Source organism: Ovis aries, chromosome 17 (genome assembly GCF_016772045.2).
Source record: "Ovis aries strain OAR_USU_Benz2616 breed Rambouillet chromosome 17, ARS-UI_Ramb_v3.0, whole genome shotgun sequence".
NCBI classification, from domain to species: Eukaryota; Metazoa; Chordata; class Mammalia; order Artiodactyla; family Bovidae; genus Ovis; species Ovis aries.
In genome coordinates this window covers 18,499,472-18,506,437 of record NC_056070.1, presented here as the reverse complement: position 1 = coordinate 18,506,437, position 6,966 = coordinate 18,499,472, and positions in this window count along the sequence as shown.

The window sequence follows — 6,966 nt, the reverse complement described above, 5'->3', positions numbered from 1 at the left end:
ACTTCATGGGAAATAGATGAGGAAACAGTGGAAACAGTGTCAGTTTACTTTAGTCTCAAACAAAACCAGTCCTGAAAGAACTTGAAATTATTGGGAGCAAAACTAACAGGTTTGTGGGCAGGTTTAAAATTTGTGGGCAGGTTGTAAATGGAAGCTTCTGAAAAATGTGGCAGTCAACAAACAAGTTCAAAAGGACTTTGTTTTCATTACCTCAACAGCAGTAAGTCTGAAAATTAGTTTTGTCTCACTTTCTTTATCCAAAACTATGCCTAATACCTTTTAAACTCCCATGTTTCTGATTCAGAGAACACCAACACTTTTAAAAGTCGCACAAAACCAACTTTGCTTGCTTTCTCATTAGACAGGGTATGTCTATCTTGCTACATTAATGTTGACATTTTTAATATTGTTTTAACAGAAGGGAATGTATGTTTAAAGCATCACCATAATGATGATGGTTCCATTGTCATCTTCTTTACCTGCTGACGGGGCAGAGATGGACAGAGGATGACATTCTCCATTCTAATCAGATTACAACTGGGAGGGAGTGGGAAAAATGCTAGTTCAGAAGCATTTGGGTGAATTTAGAGATCACAATGGCAACCCACTCCAGTACTCTTGCCTGGAGAATCCCATGGATGGAGGAGCCTGGTGCGCTGCAGTCCACGGGGTCGCTAAGAGTCGGGCATGACTGAGCGACTTCACTTTCATTTTTCACTTTCATGCATTGGAGAGGGAAATGGCAACCCACTCCAGTGTTCTTGCCTGGAGAATCCCAGGGATGGGGGAGCGTGGTGGGCTGCCGTCTAAGGGGTCGCACAGAGTCAGACACAACTGAAGCGACTTAGCAGCAGCAGCATACAGAGAGAAGTAACTCAGATTGAGAAGGATAAATATCATCTGACCTCACTCCTATGTGGAATCTAATTGGAAAAAATGACACAAATGAACTTGTTTACAGAACAGAAACAGACTTATAGTTATCAAAAACAAATTTATGGTTACCAAAGGGAAATGGTAGGGTGGGAGGGAGGGATAAATCAGGAGCTTGGGATTAATATACACACTCTACTGTATATAAGGTAGATAATCTACAAGGACCTACTGTAGAGCACAGGGGAACCTACTCAGTCTTCTGTGATAACTTATGTGAGAAAAGAATCTGAAAATGAATATATGTATAACAGAATCACTTGGCTGTACTCCTAAAACTAACACAACACTGTAAATCAACTATGATAAATTAAAAAAAAAAAAAAAAGCATTTGAGATAGAGACACTCAGCATAGAGAATGAGGGTAGCCTCAAGGCCACACTGGGGATGGCCACTCAGGTTTCTTTCCCCATCAGGACCTTCAACTTCATTCCTGTCTGCTGTGATCCAGACCCAAAAGGACAAAGCCCAGACCCAGACTCCCAGATCTGACCTTCTATACTGTGAGAAGGGAGGATAAATTAGCCATCACTTTACTAAAGCTTGTTTGTGAAGTGTCCTTGACCTTGACCAGATTAAATTATACTGCTACCAGTGGAACCCAGTGTTTTGGTTATTTCTCATGGTCCCCAAACTGATAATTCCAAGAGACGTGGTTCTCACGGTTAATAGATAAATTTGCTTCCTCGTGAAATTGTGATTTTTACCAAAATATAAACTTTGAAGTTGCTAAAATGAATGTGAAATGGTGCCTACTATATTCATTACTTTCACAGCATAGAGCTTTCTTCTGGGAGTTTGGGGATCTAGGTTTCCATTCTCATGTTTGCTAACTGGATTTCTGACTCATGACAAGTCACATATACTCTCTAAGCCTCAATTTTCTCATCTGTGAAATGAAAATAGCAAATATACCTTATCTTCCCCAAAGTTTGTTGTTATGAGGATCAAATGAGATAACATGTAAAAATGATTTTAAACAATAAACCCAAAGGTGTCACTAACAAAATATAAAATTAAACAATCTCTTTTGGGTTTGAAAATGAAACCACTTTGGAACCCAATTTGATGTGTAGAAGAGTTCTGTGTTTTATAAAAGTTTAGCAGCAATGTAACTGATATAACAGGCTTCCCAGCTGGCCATAGTGGTAAAGAACCTGTCTGCCAATGCAAGAGACATAAGGGTTAAAAGATTATATTAACTTTTTTAGCAGTCATATTGTACTGTTGGCTCTAGGTGAGATTATCATCACCTGAAACCCAAGGACTGATATTCAGTTAGTTTGTTTCATTACTGAAAAATCACAGTTTGACTCTGAATGCAAGCCTGTTTTTCCAGCTTGATGTTTTGGTCTGTCAAGCTCATAACTATAAGAAGGTAACAAACTTTGTAGGGCTTTTTGTCTTATTCCAAAAATTATTAACACATATTCACTGTGATTAAAAAAAAACAACCTTATGTATATAAACAAAAAAAGAAACTAAAAATTGCTAGTTAATCTATCATCCTGACCTTATTATTCTTAATGTTTTGGTATAAAAATAAATATTTTTTTAAAAATAAGTGTTTATATAAGTAAATCCATCCCCACTTCTTTCTTTTTAAATAAATTATTCGTAAACTGGCATTTACATACAAATCTTGTAAAAAATATTTATGTGTTTATTATTTATTTGGCTGTGCTGGGTCTTAGTTGGAGCAAGCAGTATCTTTAATTGCAGCTTGTGGTATCTAGTTCCCTGGCCAGGGATTGAACCCAGGCCCCTTGCTTTAGGAGTTGAGTCTTAGTCACTGGACCACCAGGAAAGTACCCCCCCACTTCTTTCTGTGCATAACAATATTTTTTCCTAATAACTGGACTGTATTCACTATTTCATAACCTTGTTTTTTCACCCAATAATATGTTTATGACTCCTTTCCCATGTTAAATATCCTTCCACAGCATATTAAAAGACAGAATTTCATCATCTATTTACTTGTTCAATCTACCTTTATTCAGGGCTTCCCAGGTGGTGTAGTGGTAAAGAAGCCTCCTGTCAATGCAGGAACTGCAGGAGACTTGGGTCTGGAAGATCCCCTGGAGGAGGGCATGGCAACCCACTCCAGTATTCTGCCCTGGAGAATCCCAGGGACAGAGGAGCCTGGAGGGCTACAGCCCATAGGGTGACAAAGAATCAGAAACGACTGAGCGACTGAGCACGCACGCACCTTTATTCAAAAATATGGACCTAGATATTTGTTTCTAATTTTTTCCATATTATTATTAAGACTAAAAAGCCTGCCCTTGAACTTACATTTTTGTGTGAATTCATGATGATTTCTTTAGAGATTATTCCTAGAGTAGATCTGTGTAAAACGTTAAGCATTGTTTAAAGTTTTGATATCTGTACTAGTTTTCTCAGGCTACCGTAACGAAATACCACTGACTGGATGGTTTAAGCAACAGAACATTCTGGAGATTAGAGGCCCAGCAAATAACTTTCTGATGAGCGCTCCTCCTGGCCTGTAGATGCTTCTTTCTCCCTGTGTCTTCTCAGGGCCTTTTGCTGTGCACGTGCAGAGACAGGAAGAGAGTTCTGAGGTCTCATCCTCTTCATATAGAGACACCAGTTGTACTGGATTAGGGCCCCACCCTTAAGACCTCCTTTTTACACGGGGCACTGATCAAAACCATCCCCAAGGAAAAGAAACGCAAAAAGGCAAAATGGTTGTCTGAGAAGGCCTTACAAAAAGCAAAATGGTTGTCTTGAGAAAAGAGAAGCAAAAAGCAAAGGAGAAAGGAAAGATATACCCATCTGAAAGATACACTCATCTGGCATCCCTGACTCGATGGACATGAGTTTGACCAAGCTCCGGGAGTTGGTGATGGACAGAGAAGCCTGACATGCTGCAGTCCATGGGGTCACAAAGAGTCAGACACGACTGAGCGACTGAACTGAATTTATGACTTCATTTAACTTGAATTACTTCCCTACAGGGCCTATCTCCAAATACAGGCACGTTGTGGGGGCAGGGTTAGTGTTTCAACGTACACATCTGGGGGGACATAGATTAGTCCATAGCAATGTTTTTCTCTTTCAAAAATATTGTACAAATTTATACTCCCAACGGTAGTGCTTAAGAGTGCCTACCCTGCACTCCCACCAGGAGTTGAACATTTAGAAACCTATAGTATTTTGAAAATGAACTTTGCAAGCTCAGATGATAAAGAATCCGCCTGCAATGCGAGAGACCACAGTTTGATCCCTGGTTTGGAAAAATCCCCTGGAGAAGGGAATGGCAACCCAGTCCAGTATTCTTGCCTGGAGAATCCCGCAGACGGAGGAACCTGATGAGTTACAGTCCATAGTGTCACAAAAAATCGGACACGACTGAGTGACTAACACTTAAAATCTGGACAGATGTTCATAACTGTACAAACAGGAGGCTCAACGAAGGCACTGAGGTCAGGAGACATGTTCTGATATTAAATGCTTTTTAAATTCTCGGATGCATTTCTTTTTCTGTGATACTAATAGTTATAAACCTGGGTGCACCTTTGGGCCCCAAGAGGCACGCAGATCAGAAAAAAACTTACTGGTGCACCTGCATATTGTGTTAAATCCTGACGGAAAGTTTAGAAAAGACAGGAATGAATTGCTGAGAAGGAACTGGAAAGTATTCCGTAGATGAATTAGGTGGACTATTGAAAGAATGTGAAGGGAGGGGTCATCTTGAATGCTGGAATGGAAAAGGATTCTTTGATATTGAGTTCCTCAGCCTTAGGGCACTTACTTGATCACAGCTGCTTTTCTAATCTCTAGTGGCAGCTGAGCCTTGAGCAGCCCTTTTTTCACTGGCCTGGGGAAGTGATGACCCCTTTGTATGGGTGGATGTCCTAGCCAGACAGGAATGGGCCGCGTATTCCTGACTTTCAGATAAGAAGAATACAATACTCACTGTTGTGAAAGTTGAAGTCCTATTGCAAAGTGCACACTCAACTGCTTACAAAAGAGGAGCTGTGCTCTAGTCTCTGCTTTCTCTTCATTTCTAGGTGCAGTGGTTCCAGACAACTTTGCTAACAAAACCCAGGTGGAAATGAAAGAGCAGAAAGTACTTGGAATTTTTTTTAAATAATCAAATTTATTTATTTTTAATTGAAGGATAATTGCTTTACAATATTGTGTTGGTTTCTGCCAAACATAAACATAAATCAGCCATAGGTATACATATGTGCCCTCCCTCTTGAATTTCCCTCCCACCTCCCTCCCCATCCCACCCCTCTAGGTTGTTATAGAGCCCCAGTTTGAGTTCCCTGAGTCATACAGCAAATTTCCATTGGCTATCTATTTTACATATGATAATGTACATGTTTCCATGTTGAGCAGAATGTACTTGTAATTTATTTTATCATTTACCTTTAAGAACATCTTTACTGTTTTTATTCCTTTATGTGCATTTTAACAAATTCAAATGCAGAAGTGTAAGGCACAAAGTCAAACCATCTAGTCACTTGTCATGAGACAACCATTGTCATAACCATAGATGTATAAAAGCAATTTTATGTAAATATGTTTCTGCATGTATTCTGTGACCTATTTTGCTCAGTCGTAAGCCTGAAATCTTTTCAAGTCAGTACATATGGGGGATCGTCATTATTATTTATGATCGCACAGTATTACCCTAAACTAGGCTGTTTACAATTTGTGAAGCTACTGTAAGCAATGTTGCGATAAATGTCGTTGTGCATATTTTTCACTGCTTTTAGAAGTAGTTAAATGAGGCTGTGTAATGTCTTTGGGATTAATACACATTAAAAATTAATATACATTAATATACACAAAAAATATACTTATCAGAAATTGAAAAATATGTACAGCTTCTTTTTTCTCTAGTTACAAATGTTATCTCTACTTTCCTGTAGAACACAAGGACCTTGAAATGCTATAATTTTGATCACCCCACCCCCTCAACCTCTCTCCTGCTTCACCTGATATTGTGTTAATTTGAGGCCTATCTTGTTATGTTTGTTATTGTGTTACTTTATTTTAATTTGAAAAATTTCAAGCACATAGAAGAGTAAAAAAAATAAAAATAATAATTCAAAGAATACCCATACACACCTCACCTGGTTTTGCCAGTTATTAGTATCGTCTCTGTCTTTCTGTCTCTCTCTCTCCCTTTTTCCCTTAGAGATATCTCTCAGCTATGCATTGAAAAGAATATTTATTATGTTTTTATCTACAATTTCTAGATATTATATGGCAAGGAGTTTTTCCAGTTATCTGGTTGCCTGAACTGCTAGAAATGAAAGTCTTATATTTATTAATTTGTATTTCACATTTTTCAAAGGCACTGCATAATTTTTTCATGGTTCCACAGAAATAATTGGCTATAAATTTATTCTTTATAGTGATCTGAAAAATAATTTAAAATAATGAATAAATTATTTCTTAAAAACAACATTGTATTCAAATTTTTTCTACATGTGACTTGGGTGATAATATTGTCCTTCAATATCTTACATGTCTATTTATACCTTTATTTTTATAAAAAATGCTGCCCTCTGATCTACACTTTGTTTAATTTTAAAAAAGAAATTTGGAGTATGTTCAATAGGGAGAAAAGAAACCCCAGCCGCTTCATGCTGTATTTCTCAGACATGGAAAGAATGCAAGAAACATCCCAGACAGAGAAACCTGCATATGTAAATGCCCAGTGAAAGAAAGAAGCAAGGCACATTTCTTAGGATTAGAAAGATGGCTGCTGTATTAGAGCATAGCCAACGAAGAGTATGAGATTAGGCTGAAGAGGTAGTTGGCAGCAACCCTTAGGACTTTGAAAAAGATGATAGGAATTTAACTGTGTGTTTTAAGCAAAATGCTAAGCTACCAGGGGTTTTAACTAGACTTAGATTTGAAAAGATGGCTCTGAATGCAGTGAGAAGAACAGAATGGAAGGTGTAACAGTGGGCATGGGAAGACCAGTAGAGACAACTACAATGTTTCTAGCAAGAAATAAAGGCTTGGAGTGGAGCCTGGCAGTAGTGATG